We start from the raw sequence: 13,412 nt of genomic DNA on the forward strand, positions 1-13,412 counted from the left end.
TGACACAATTAGCAATATATATAAAAACAAAAAGTACAATAAGATAATTATTAGGGTGTAAATGTGGAGTAAGAAAATGTAAGCGTTAGGCTACTGACAGCGCTAATAAAGATTATAAATGATATTCGCTTAAACACTGATACAGGTAAAACATCAATTCTGGTTCTACTCGACCTCAGTGCTGCATTCGACACTGTTGACCACACCATACTTCTTGACAGGCTGGAAAACTGGGTCGGGCTTTCTGAGATGGTCCTCAAATGGTTCAGGTCATACTTAGAAGGGAGAGGTTATTATGTGAGTATAGGTGACCATAAGTCTGAGTGGACATCCATGACACGCGGAGTCCCACAAGGGTCCATTCTTGCACCACTTCTATTCAACCTGTATATGCTGCCACTGAGCCAAATAATGAAAAAGAACAATATTGCTTACCACAGCTATGATACCCAGCTCTACTTAGCACTGTCACCTAATGACTACAGCCCCATTGACTCCCTGTGCAAATGCATTGATGAAGTTAACAACTGGATGTGCCAAAACTATCTTCAGTTAAATAAAGACAAAACTGAAATCACTACATTTGGAAACAAAGATGAAATTCTTAAGGTGAATGTATATCTTGAGGCGAAAGGTCTGATAACAAAAAATCAAGTCGGGAATCTTGGTGTGATTTTGGAGTCAGACCTGAGCTTCAGTAGTCATGTCAAAGCAATAACTAAATCAGCATACTATCATCTGAAAAATATTGCAAGAATTAGATGCTTTGTTTCCAGGCAAGACTTAGAGAATCTGGTTCATGCTTTCATCACCAGTAGGGTGGACTATTGTAATGGCCTTCTCACCGGCCTTCCCAAAAAGACCATTAGACAGCTTCAGCTCATACAGAACGCTGCTGCCAGGATTCTGAGCAGAACCAGAAAATATGACCATATCACACCAGTCCTCAGGTCTTTACACTGGCTTTCAGTTACATCTAGGATCGATTTTAAAGTACTACTACTTGTTTATAAATCTCTCAATGAGCTAGGACATCAATACATCGCAGATATGCTGATTAAATACAAACCCAACAGATCACTCAGATCAGCAGGATCAAGTCAGTTAGAAATACCAAGAGTTCACTCAAAGCAAGGAGAGTCTGCTTTTAGCTATTGTGCCAGCCGCAGTTGGAACCAACTTCCTGAACAGATCAGATGTGCTCCAACAGTAGCCACATTCAAATCCAGACTCAAAACACATCTGTTTATCTGTGCGTTTACTGAATGAGCTCTGAGCACTGTACGTCCGACTGATTGCACCTTATCTTATCTATGCATCATTTTTTAAATTCTTTTTATAACTGTTTTAGTTTACCTTTGTTCTTTTCTTTGGTTATCATCATTTTATTATTTTTAATTCTCTTTACATTGTATTCTTTTTCTTATGCATTTTTTATCCCTATTTTAATTCCTTTCTATGTAAAGCACTTTGAATTGCCATTGTGTATGAAATGTGCTATATAAATAAACTTGCCTTGCCTTGCCTTACTGTGCAGAGCTTTCTGTCATGTTGCCAGAGATTTGCTTTGGTCTTGTTATGGTTTCTAGGTGAATATAATTGTGTACTATGTAATTTAAAGGTGTCATGAACTGGCTTTTTAAATGTTTTTATACTGTTGTCTGAGGTCAACTAATGACGTTTGTGTGGTTTTTACATTCAAAAACATCATAACTAATAAGTAATAGGCTATTTTCTACACTGGTTTTGAGGCTGTCTTCTAAACGCTGGGTTCTGATGGGCGTGACGCACTGGAGACTTGGAAGTAAACGCCCACGGCTAGGATTGGATAATTTTGGCATATTTAATGAGCTTCAGCTCCCCTGTCAGTTCAGTGACATGAGGAGAGCGAATGAGGTAGAAGCAACAACCAGAATGATTTTCTATACATCAAGCCTTGTAAACGTCTTTATCAAACAAACACAATGTTTTATTTCTCATCGACACGCGATTGATTGGACTATTATTTTTGTATTACACATAGCCCGCAAGATCGGACGATAATCGCGAACGGCGCGCACACACATACATGTTCAGTTCTGTGAACTGAAGTGAATATGTCTTCCCCACATGAGCTGGAACTTCATTAAAAATACATTTCAACCACTCATTCCTAATATTAGGATCAGAAGGAAGCTAATGCAGCGACTGTGTTCTTCCACAACCAGGAATAGTGCAATATCTTAATCTTCCTCAGCATGGTTATTGTTGTTGACCAGCTAGCACAAGCCCTCCATGAGTCGGTGGGCGGGGCTACTGGATTAGACGCGTGGAAGAGGCGGTGTCTCATCGCGCACTGACGTCAGTAGAAGCTCAGGGCCATTTGCTGAGCCTGGTGTCTATAAAAGCTTTTCTTTGACTAACAAGGAAGTTTTCAGCTCAAAAAACTTAGAGGATATTCTTATATTACCATGACCTTTTATATCAAAAGCTCAAGGGAAAGTTGATTCCTCAATTCATCACCCCTTTAATACACTTTCATGATTCATAAAGCAATGTTCTATATTTTCTAACAAGGTAATGAATAAAATACCCATTTAAAATGGTCTTAGCGCATGGATCTTGAATGACACTAGCATTTACAAGCTAACTTGCTAACAGGGTCATGCTAAACAGCCAAATGTTGACACCCACATAATAACTAGCGCTCAGAGGAATAACCACACTGTCCGCTGAGACACACACACACACACACACAGGGGGACATTCCATAGATGTAATGGTTTTTATACTGTACAAACCGTATTTTCTATCCCCTTACACTGCCCCTACCCCTAAACCTACCCATCACAAGAAACATTCTGCATTTTTACTTTCTAAAAAACCTCATCCTTTATGATTTATAAGCCTTTTGAAAAGTGGGGACATGGCCAATGTCCTCATATTTCATCCTCTCCTTGTAATACCTATGTCATACCCATGTCATTACACACATTTGTGTCCTCATATTTCACAAAAAAATGCCACACACACACACACACACACACACACACACACACACACGCACACACACACGCACACACACACACACACACACACACACACACACACACACACACACACACACACACACACACACACACACACTCGTTCTATTTGACATTCAGAAGAGTATTGCGGATTGTGTCGTGTGTGCAAGTAGCGGCATAGCATCCGTCTTCTCTAGTGTTATTCTCTTTGAATGGCCGCCAAAAATATTAAACTTCATAACCTAGCGGCCTATGCTCTACTGAACAAAGTCCTCTGCAAGTACTTTGTCTCTCTGTTGTGCTATTTGCGAAGGGAACTGCTTATTCTACAGAACCTCTTGCGGCCATGACATATCAAAATGGCTTTTCAAGTATCGGCTTCTCAACCTCCTCTCATTTAGCGACGCCGTGGCCGTACAATGTCAACGAGGACGTCTTCATTACAGCAGCCGACCCGGTTTCCAGGGTGAAACAACTAGCTAAAGCCGTGCCAGTCTTTCACCTTTTGTTTCACGATTATGTAAAGCCCTTTTCTCACTCACGTCAGTTGGAATCCGCCAGGCCGCCAAATAGAACATTTCTAATTTAATGTCTCATCCTCTTCACTTTGTTTGAACAGTTTCTATCCTCTTCGCCCTCCCTCTCGTGCTTCTCATGAGAGGGACTCGCTAAGCCCAGATTACTTTGAGCTCTGGAGTGGAGTATGAAATGAACACATATCTATTCTTTTGATACTTTCAATAGAGTTGAAATGGATTTGCTCTATCAGAAAGGCATGCGCTCGGCACAGACCGGCTCGAAACGAAGTCCGTCGCTTCTCATTTGTCATATATGGTTCACTTTTGACTGGGGTGGATTCAGACATATTTGGAAGGACTAAATAAATTTCAGCCTAACGTGAAAGGAACCGCGATTTCCGAGAGAGAAGTTATTGGTTCGCTTCTGAATGCACATGAACATCCAGGTAATGAGGTAATTCCTTCAGAAACTGTCTGAAGGAAACTGTCTGATGAGAATTTTTACAGCTATTTCCCAATGTCTGAGTCCAGATGAAAATTGTATTGCTCAGATGTTGCTCCTTCAAAACTTAATGAAGTCCCCAGTAATGTTTCATGTACCCTACTGTTCAAAAGTTTGGAGTCAGCATCATTACTCCAGTCTTCAGTCGCACGATCCTTCAGAAATCATACTAATATGCTGATGTACTGCTCAAGATTTGTTTTCTTTTATATAGATGTTGAAAACTGAAATGCTGCTTCATAATTCTGTGCAAACTGTGATACATTTTATCAAGTTGTTGAGATACTTTGTGGTCCTCTTGAGACACATTTCTACAGCTTCATCGAAAAAGAATGTGAAATTACTGGTGCCTTAAGAGTAAGTCAACAAAAGTCTCCATTTGTCCTCTTCATAATAATTGCCTCTGAGCAAGAATTACGATTTTAGAGATCTCATCTTGCCCCGGTTGACAGACAAGTCTTGAAGTATTTATTAGGACCGCAGAATAAAGGACATCAGCTCGTTTGCTTGAGTTTCATAACCTCCACAGAGGACAACCCAAAAACTGCTACCACACTCCAATATTAATTCACTCCTGTTCCAATTACATGCTGACTACAACCGCGCCTGCCCGACAACTGACATCAAATCCGTTAATGGGTTAACCGTTAACATTTTCTGGGTAAGCGCTCTATTATTTCATTATGTTTCATCAATATAATTTTGTCTGTGGGATTTAGCATTGATTTAGCAATGTTTCAATCCAGAAGGGAGGAAAAAGGAGAAATTGAGAGACATGGAGGGATTGACCAACATCTTGAGGTCAATCTTTTTCAAAACCACGAACTTTAACAAGTAACATGATCAACATAAAATCTAAATCGACTATATTTGCTGTTTTAATACATGCACTTGGTCTTATTTTGAACAATTTAGTTTGGCACATCATTCCAAATGGTCTTGCAATTTTTTCTAATCAAAATGTAATAATAACATCTAAAACACCTACATATGGTACATATGGCTTTTCCCTCCAGCAAGTTCCAACTATTTTCCAACGCTTTCCCCTCAGAAATATGTCAGATTATGGTAAACAAAATAGTTATATCCAATGTTCTCTTGGATCTTTTGGTCCAGATCAAAAAAGAAAATGGTACATACATCCATGTTTCACTTAGCATTTTCACATGAACACTGAACATAAAGTAAAAAATAAATAAATAAATAATTATATATATATATATATATATATATATATATATATATATATATATATATATATATATATATATATATATATATATAAATAAATATATATATATATATATATATATATATATATAATTTCCAACATCCTTCATCGTTGCAACGTTGCCCCGCCTACTGGTGTGTTAGTAAGATGATGAGGAGAAGCACGATATTTACTGAACATCCAAAACTGGGCTTAATGTGCTTTTTTTGTACACAACATATAATAATACTTTTTACTAGGGATGTGCGCAACAACTAATTTTATAACTGTTTAAATGTAAATATAATAACTGAATAGTTGACTAGTCTAACCCAACGCATGCAAAACCTGAGGTAAAATGTAATTATTTTGTTTTGCTGCAGATATACACTTTTTTTAAAATAACATATTCATTTCAAGATGTAACATTACCATGACAGTAATTTAAACGCAGCCTTTGCAAAAATATAAAGCAAAACATTTAACGTGAAACAAATGTAAAGTAGTATTTTCTAAGTCGACAATCATTTAATCGACTGGTCGGCTAGTCTCGGACATCCCTAATTTTTCCCAGGTGAGTACTTCCAAAGAGCTAAGAAAATGTGCCCGAAATTCCTCCGTCACACACATATAAAGATCTGCTGCACGGAGATGCCTGTAACGAACTGATGAGAAAAACCAGTGCTGCATCCAAATATGCCTACTTCCATATAGTAGGGGAAAAACATTATGTGAGCCGACTAGAATGTTGGAATTCATAGTATTCATAAAACAGTAGGTGGAAAGTACCCGGATGAGCTAATGCTTCCGGCGAGATTACGAAGTGAGCATTTGATGGACACTTTAATATCCCATGAGGCCATGGGAGAGGATTTGTGAACGAAAGTTAAGCAACGCAGCAGACGCTAGAAGGTCAAATGATAATGACAAAATGGCGGCTGTAGCCATTTAATTTATACCACATATAACATACCTTTTTAACGGTCGCAAAGTAAGTTTTAAACCAAATGTAGTACCTACTAGTATGAGATTTCATACGCATTCTGTCCTTTTTAGGGTTGCAACTTGTGACATCATGTCTTGTTTCTGGTTTGTTTACATATATTTGGTATGTGTTGTGTTCATTATTCAGTTGAACCGCACCAGAGTTTGTTTGGAAGCGGTCTTGTTTTCAGTGGTCTTAGTTTGGCCGCTAGTTTGGTGCGGATGTGGGTTCGTCTGGCAGTGTTCACACTTACTCAAATGAATGCACCAACAGAGCAATCACAGGGTTTGTTTTAATCTAACCAAACTTGACAAGTGTGAACACACCCTTAGACTTTTTTTTATTTATTGTGGTGACATTTCCCAATCTCATTTTTTCCTCATATCCTGATCTTTTCCTGTAATCTTTGAAACTCCCTCTGCCAGCTATTTCCAGTCATTCAAATGCAGCCCCTATATGAGTAGGAAAAGATAAAAAAACACCTTTTTCAAATCAGAAACCAATCAAATTGACCTTGACCTATTGTTTTACTGCTAACGAAGGGCCATTCGTTTCTTCCCACACCTCCCGTTGAAGAGAACGACATGGAAGCCCAGGTTGCCCTTGAAATTCTGTTCATCAGCAAAGTTCACTTTCAATCAGCTGTATCCGTGCATCCTCAGTCGGTGAAACAATCACAGTCTGAGTTTTAATTTCTAACATCCCTCACTGTCTTAGACTTGCGGAGTGAGCGGCGAGATCCATAATAAAAACTTTATTGCTCGTTGCAGAGGAAAGAAAGTAATTACAGGCTTTATAAGGTTATCAATTCCTTGGACCTGATCTTCATCGATCGCTCTAAGGAACATTTTACACATCGGACAGATAATGGGCAGGGCCTCAAGGGTGTGTGTTTGCAAGCGTGTGTCTGTGCAGACATCTTCTTGCAGAGAAATAAAGAACTCTTGTCCTTAATCTTTTTCTTGACGCAGCACTTTTCCTAAGCAGGTGTTGCAAATCTCGACCGTTAATGACTCCAGAGCAGATCTAAAAATGTCTGGGACTCTTTAGGTGATTATATCTCAATTAGATAACTGTGATTCGACATCATTCATACAGAAACCTGTGCAACTCTGGGTGAGACTCATTTGATACAAATCTCTTCACAGTACAATGTTAATAGATGGACTTTTTAAGATATTAAATAGGGCCCTAAAAAATCCGTTTTATTTTTTCCAAAATTCCGTTTTTTCCGTTTTAATTTTTGCAAATTCCGTTTTTTCCGTTTTAATTTTTGGGATTTTTTTTTTACCCTTTACTGCTATTTTAGTCAAAAAAGAGTGTGCTTTTAATGTTAATATAATAGAACATAAAACAAAAAATAAGAATGACCTTAGATTTACTGAGGTAACAAATACCACATTTACTTTTTAGGACAAAGACTGCATGATGGAATTTACACTGCACTTCAAGTACTTCAAATATTAATGGTCATGAGCTTTTAACTTTCAGGTAAAATACATTATATTAGTTTAGTTTATATAGCTAAGTTAAAATGTAAGTGCTCCATTAGCTTTTTCTTTCAAGTAAAACAATTCAAAAAGAACTAAAAAAAATTCAAAAGAATCATCTTTTACATACAGTACTATTAAGTAAAACATTTAAAGCTGAAAATTAACATGAAAAAAATTACACATTTCACCATGAAATCATGTAGTGAATTGTTCTGTGTGTAAAACAATCACCATTATGATCCAGACCTGTGAAAAAAATAAAATAAAACACACGAAAACACAACGCTCCCAGAAGTTTTTGCACAACTTTAAAGGACCCTTTAAATGATTAAAACTAGGGGCTAATCTTAACTTTAAGGTTACTTTTATCATGTAAACTACACATATACAGCATGTCATATGCATGTGTTTGGAACAGAGGGGAAAACGGTCGCATTTAAAGCAGATATGCTGCCTAATGTGCCTATCATAAAACAAAGCACGAGAATGACAGGGGTCGAGCAGGCCACCGGAAAATCTGACAGAATGGACAATATTTGAATATATTGAACGGACGGTTCAGCTGCGCGCGACTAATGCTGCCTGAGCACAAAGGGCGCGCGGCTCCCGCTCTCCAAACGCAAAGCTTCTTCGCTGCCTGCGCGTGCGAGTTTTTTTAAACTTTTTCGCTGACGAAAGCAGAGCTGCGGAGACCAGCTTCGCCATACTTTCATTGTTTTGCGAGCTGAAATGACAGGAGGGGTTGTGTCGCGAAGATATGCTTCCCCCGGTCTGCATTTTCCTCAGACATACGTTCTCCTCCCACACAAAACAGAATTCCATTACAAATGTGTAAAATTCCGGGAAAATCTGCATTAACACTAGATTCCGCGCTAATGTGCAGATTCCGCGTTAATATGCCAATTCCGCGATTCCGTGATCGCGGTTTACCCATGTCATTAATAATGTCAATCGACACCCGTAAGACACCTGTAAGAAGATATTTTATATTTATTCAGAGAGGGTTTGCAAGTGTATGCACACTATACTGTCCATGTCCAGAAAGGGAATAAAAACATCATCAAAGTAGTCCATATGTGACATCAGTTAGTTAATTTGAATCTCTTGAAGCATCGAAAATACATTTTTTTTCTCTTGAAGCATACATTTTGGTCCAAAAATAACAAAAACTACGACTTTATTCAGCATTCTCTTCTTCGTTTGTTTTCAATCCTCAAATAAAGATTCAAACGGTTATGAACAGTGCCGTTTCTAGGCATAGGCAAACTAGGCGGTCGCCTAGGGCGCCAACAGCTGGGGGGCGCCAGTGAGCCCCCACCCCAACAAGATTTTTTAGTTATTTCATATATATTTTATTATTAATATTTTGTACTTTTGCTATTTCAAGGCATTATGATTAGTTGCGATTATTGGAGTGAAGTCGCCATGGTGATAGTGATTTGCTGTAATAAAATGAGATCATGTAGAGGGCAGCTAACGTCGTCATCCGTGGCGTTGTAACGGTTGTAACGCTTGTGTCCGAGTGAAAAATGCGGATAGCTCACTTAATGTAACTGGAGTGGAGGCAAACACGGAGGCGATTAACATCAAACAGATCGCACTTTATTCCCGCTGAACTCTCATCACAAACTCCCTTTCCGTCCACAGCATTACTTAATAAAACAAAATAAATGACTGTTAGCAACAGAAAACAGAAAATAATCCCCACACATGGGAGCTGAAGACTCAGTGCGCACATACACAAAATGCAGACTTCGTTTGCAGGGAGCGCGCGCAACTCTTAAAGGGGCCACACTATATTTCTACTCGTTACAGCGTGCTTTAGTTTCATCATCATGAAAGGTCAAAGCCATCAGGGGCTCAGTATCGTAAAAAGAAAAAAGAAGAAATATAAAAAACAAAGCGAAATATACAGGTATGTTAAACTACTTATTGGTTACTTGTTCTCTACTAAGCTGGTCGCTCTATCATAACGTTGAGCAAAACATTACACTGAATATTAGTACTGGACGGACCACACGCCATGCTCATTTCAGGTGCAGAACATTATAGCAGTTCATTTGAATAGAAAAAACATTACATCAGAGATAGCTGTTTAGTGTAAATTGATCAAGTAGGCTAATACTGTCATAACCATGGGCGTCACTAGGCCCTTTTTTATGAACTTATGCCTCAGCCCCCCCTAAAAAATATATGTGATTAACCTTTAAAACATATGAAACTGGCGCGAGGCTTCGGCTACGGCTTCGTCCCGTCTTTTAGTCTTTGTGTGTCAGTGTGTTCTTCAATCCGCAGCGGCGCCGAGTGACATGGTTTTCAAGCTATTGTTATCTAATTTTTTGGCCTTCAGAACATCTTAAAATACACATATGTAGATCATAGAAATCAAAATTTTCTCGAGGGAGCATGTCCCGAACCCACCCAACATCTGTGATCTCAGTGATAATAAACCTAGCTACATTATTCGATTAATGTACAATATGCCCATGAAATAAGGAAGTCATATTTGCTTTATAAGTTATAGTTTTGTATAGTTATAAGTTAACATATGAATCTTGCCTAGGGTGCCAGAAAGGCTAGAAACGGCCCTGGTTATGAATCAGCGGAATTATTCATGATTCGGATTGCCAATGTCACGTGATTTCAGCAGTTTGGCAGTTGAGCCCGATCTCACGAAAATGCGTATAAATAGTACGAGATTGCAATCTCCTGGAATGTATACGGCAAAATGAGTTGTGGCGTGCATATGGTAAGCGGTTTTTCACGTACATATGATACACACTTTATGGCGTATTATACATACGAACCCCCCACCCCCCACCTTAAACCTACCCAAGAGCGCGTCATATGCACGCCATAAAGTGCGTATCATATGCACGGAAAAAACTGCGTAGCATTTGCACGCCAAAACTCATTTTGGCGTATCCATTCCACGAGATTTCACACTCGTACTATTTATACGCATGACCATGAGATTGCGTTGGGCAGTCTGACAAGCGATCCGAATCATGAATCAATTCGCTGATTCATGACCATTTGAATCTTTATTTGAGGATTGAAAACAAACTCGGAAGAGAAGACTGATGCTGAATAAAGTCGTAGTTTTTGTTATTTTTGGACCAAAATCTATTTTCAATGCTTCAAGAGATTCAAATGAACCCACTGATGTGACATATGAACTACTTTGAGGATGTTTTTATTCCCTTTCTGGATATGGACAGTATAGTGTGCATAGACTTCCATACGCTCTCGGACTAAGTATAAAATATCTTAAACTGTGTTCTGAAGATGAACGGAGGTCTTACGGGTGTGGAACAACATTAGGGTGAGTCATTAATGACATAAATTTCATTTTTGGGTGAACTAACCCTTCAAAGCTTGTGAAATGTCTTTGGACCTCAGTTCAGTTATGGAAAAGATTGTATGTCACACACAAAGTTCAAAAAGCTCAGATTGGTAATGGAATTTGTAATAGCCTGTACAAACAATTACAAAACGATCTGAGTTGGACCAGAACTGCAAAAGCATATGCAACTTGATGACCTATAACAGCAGAACAAGTGCAGAGCTATAGTCTTTACACTGATGCACACATTTACATTTTTTTCAGCTGGCCCATCTTTTCAATAACTATGATTTCCGAGATGGAAAAGAAAGGCTCTTCTTTGAATTGTGCCATAGACAGAGTAGTACTTTCAAGTCGCAATAAAAGACTTTGAAACCCTGGAGAGTTTATTTTTGCATTATGAAGGTATACGCACTGTACTCAAAGGCCAGGGGAGAAAAGGGAACTTGACTGTTGTTCATTCAAACTGCACACCACCTTTCCATTTCAAATGACATTTCGAAAAACCCATAAAGGGATCGAAGGCAAATCATTTCTGTGACACAAAGCACTGCATGTGGCGAAATTACGTTTTCCCCCCCCAAACCATGCACTTGGGTCTATAGGATCAAAAAGAAAAGAAAATGACCACAAAACATTATTGTAACAAAGAATTCAACCAAAATGGAAAATGTTATGATTATTTACGCAGCCTCATGTTTTCCCCAAGCTTTCTTCTGTGAAACCAAATTAGGAGAAATTCTGAAGATTGTGCCGGTTGGTTTTTTCTTTGCAATTACAATGAATTAAATCTATAATCTTGAGAAATTACCCCCCAAAAAACTCTAAAGTATCATACAAAATTTTAATTGTCCATTAGTTTTCAGATTTCATGCAGCACAATGTAGAAAAACTTGCTTTCCAATATTACCATCATAAGTTTTCACAAGGCTTTTCCATAATCTTTTGGGGCATGTCATAAAAAGTTTGCCAGAAAGAGGTAAACCTGAATTTCCGTCACATCAGAGCACCGCCAGAGTCCCGTCAGCGATCCTGAAGGTTCCCCTGGAGATCAATGGGATTTGACGTGCTGTCAGCGGAATCAAACGCTCGTGATGGATGGCTCCGTTCGGTTTATTGTTTCCAGCTGACGTAACGCTGAGCGGCTCTCCCCTAGCCCACTTCTTCAAACCTTCAGGGGAGCCAAGAATATGAAACAGAACTCTTACCTCGTCTCTTTTTTCGCCTTATGTTAAAAGTAGTTCTGTAAGAAGAGCCAGGTTCTATAAAGACGATATTCCCTAAAGACGTGAAGCTGTTTAAATACGTTTTTGCATTATACACCTCATTCATTTAAGTCAGCCTGAACTGTACAAAATGTAAAGATAAATGAAAGCACTTGACATTTTGTACAGCAAAAAAATCATTTAAATAGCTTCAAGTGCTGTATGTAGGATTTTTGCAGTAAAATATCCAAAAACCACCAGGAGAGTGTTATATATTTTGTTCAATTGAAAATTGCTATTTTAACCATGGAATCGGGACATCTCAGGGAGTCGCTTGTCAATTGCGTCATATCTGCGTTACCCTCGGTTTCCGGTTTTATTCTGCAGAAACGCTTTAATCTTAGCAGTGTGAACAAGTGTCACAGCAGCTGCTGAGCGAACGCACAGAGTAAAGTCATAACATCATTTTAAACACACTTAAATATCTAATATGATAAACTGTAGAGCTGCGTTACCTCATACTCATGACTGGAAAAGTGGAAATGGCGTCGGCGACTGTGTCCCGTCATAATAAAAGTCCCGCAGCTTGCGAGTGTGTTGTAAAACAATCACTCCAGCGGCCTCGCTCAGCTCCTCAACACTCGGTCCTGCTCTTCTTCATACTACAGTAACATTAATAATCACATCCATGAACATGATTTCTGCCCGAGTCCTATCCCGATTCTTTTCCACCGGCTGTGAGGTGAAGACCACATGTCCCAAGATACTGAACTCAAACTTGACATCATCAAACTAAGTTTTGTTTTGAATAAGCGCCCTCTAGCGGACGGAAAAGGTACATAGTGTGGCTTTATATATATATATATATATATATATATATATATATATATATATATATATATATATATATATATATATGTATATATGAATAATTTGTTTGCATTTTATGTGTGTGATGAAAATTGGGTGAAAAAAATTCCAGTGACCAGGCGTATTTTCATTTGCTTCTCATACTTTTCTCAAAATTTTTCTGGGCTTATGAAACAGTCTAGTTGGACGGTGTTCAAAAAAATCTGGAAATAGCATCATTTTCACAAAGCAGCTAAGAAGTTTCCATGGTGGCCTATGCTAATGCTTTATCGCTA

This window comes from Pseudorasbora parva, chromosome 14 (assembly GCF_024679245.1).
Source record: "Pseudorasbora parva isolate DD20220531a chromosome 14, ASM2467924v1, whole genome shotgun sequence".
NCBI lineage: Eukaryota > Metazoa > Chordata > Actinopteri > Cypriniformes > Gobionidae > Pseudorasbora > Pseudorasbora parva.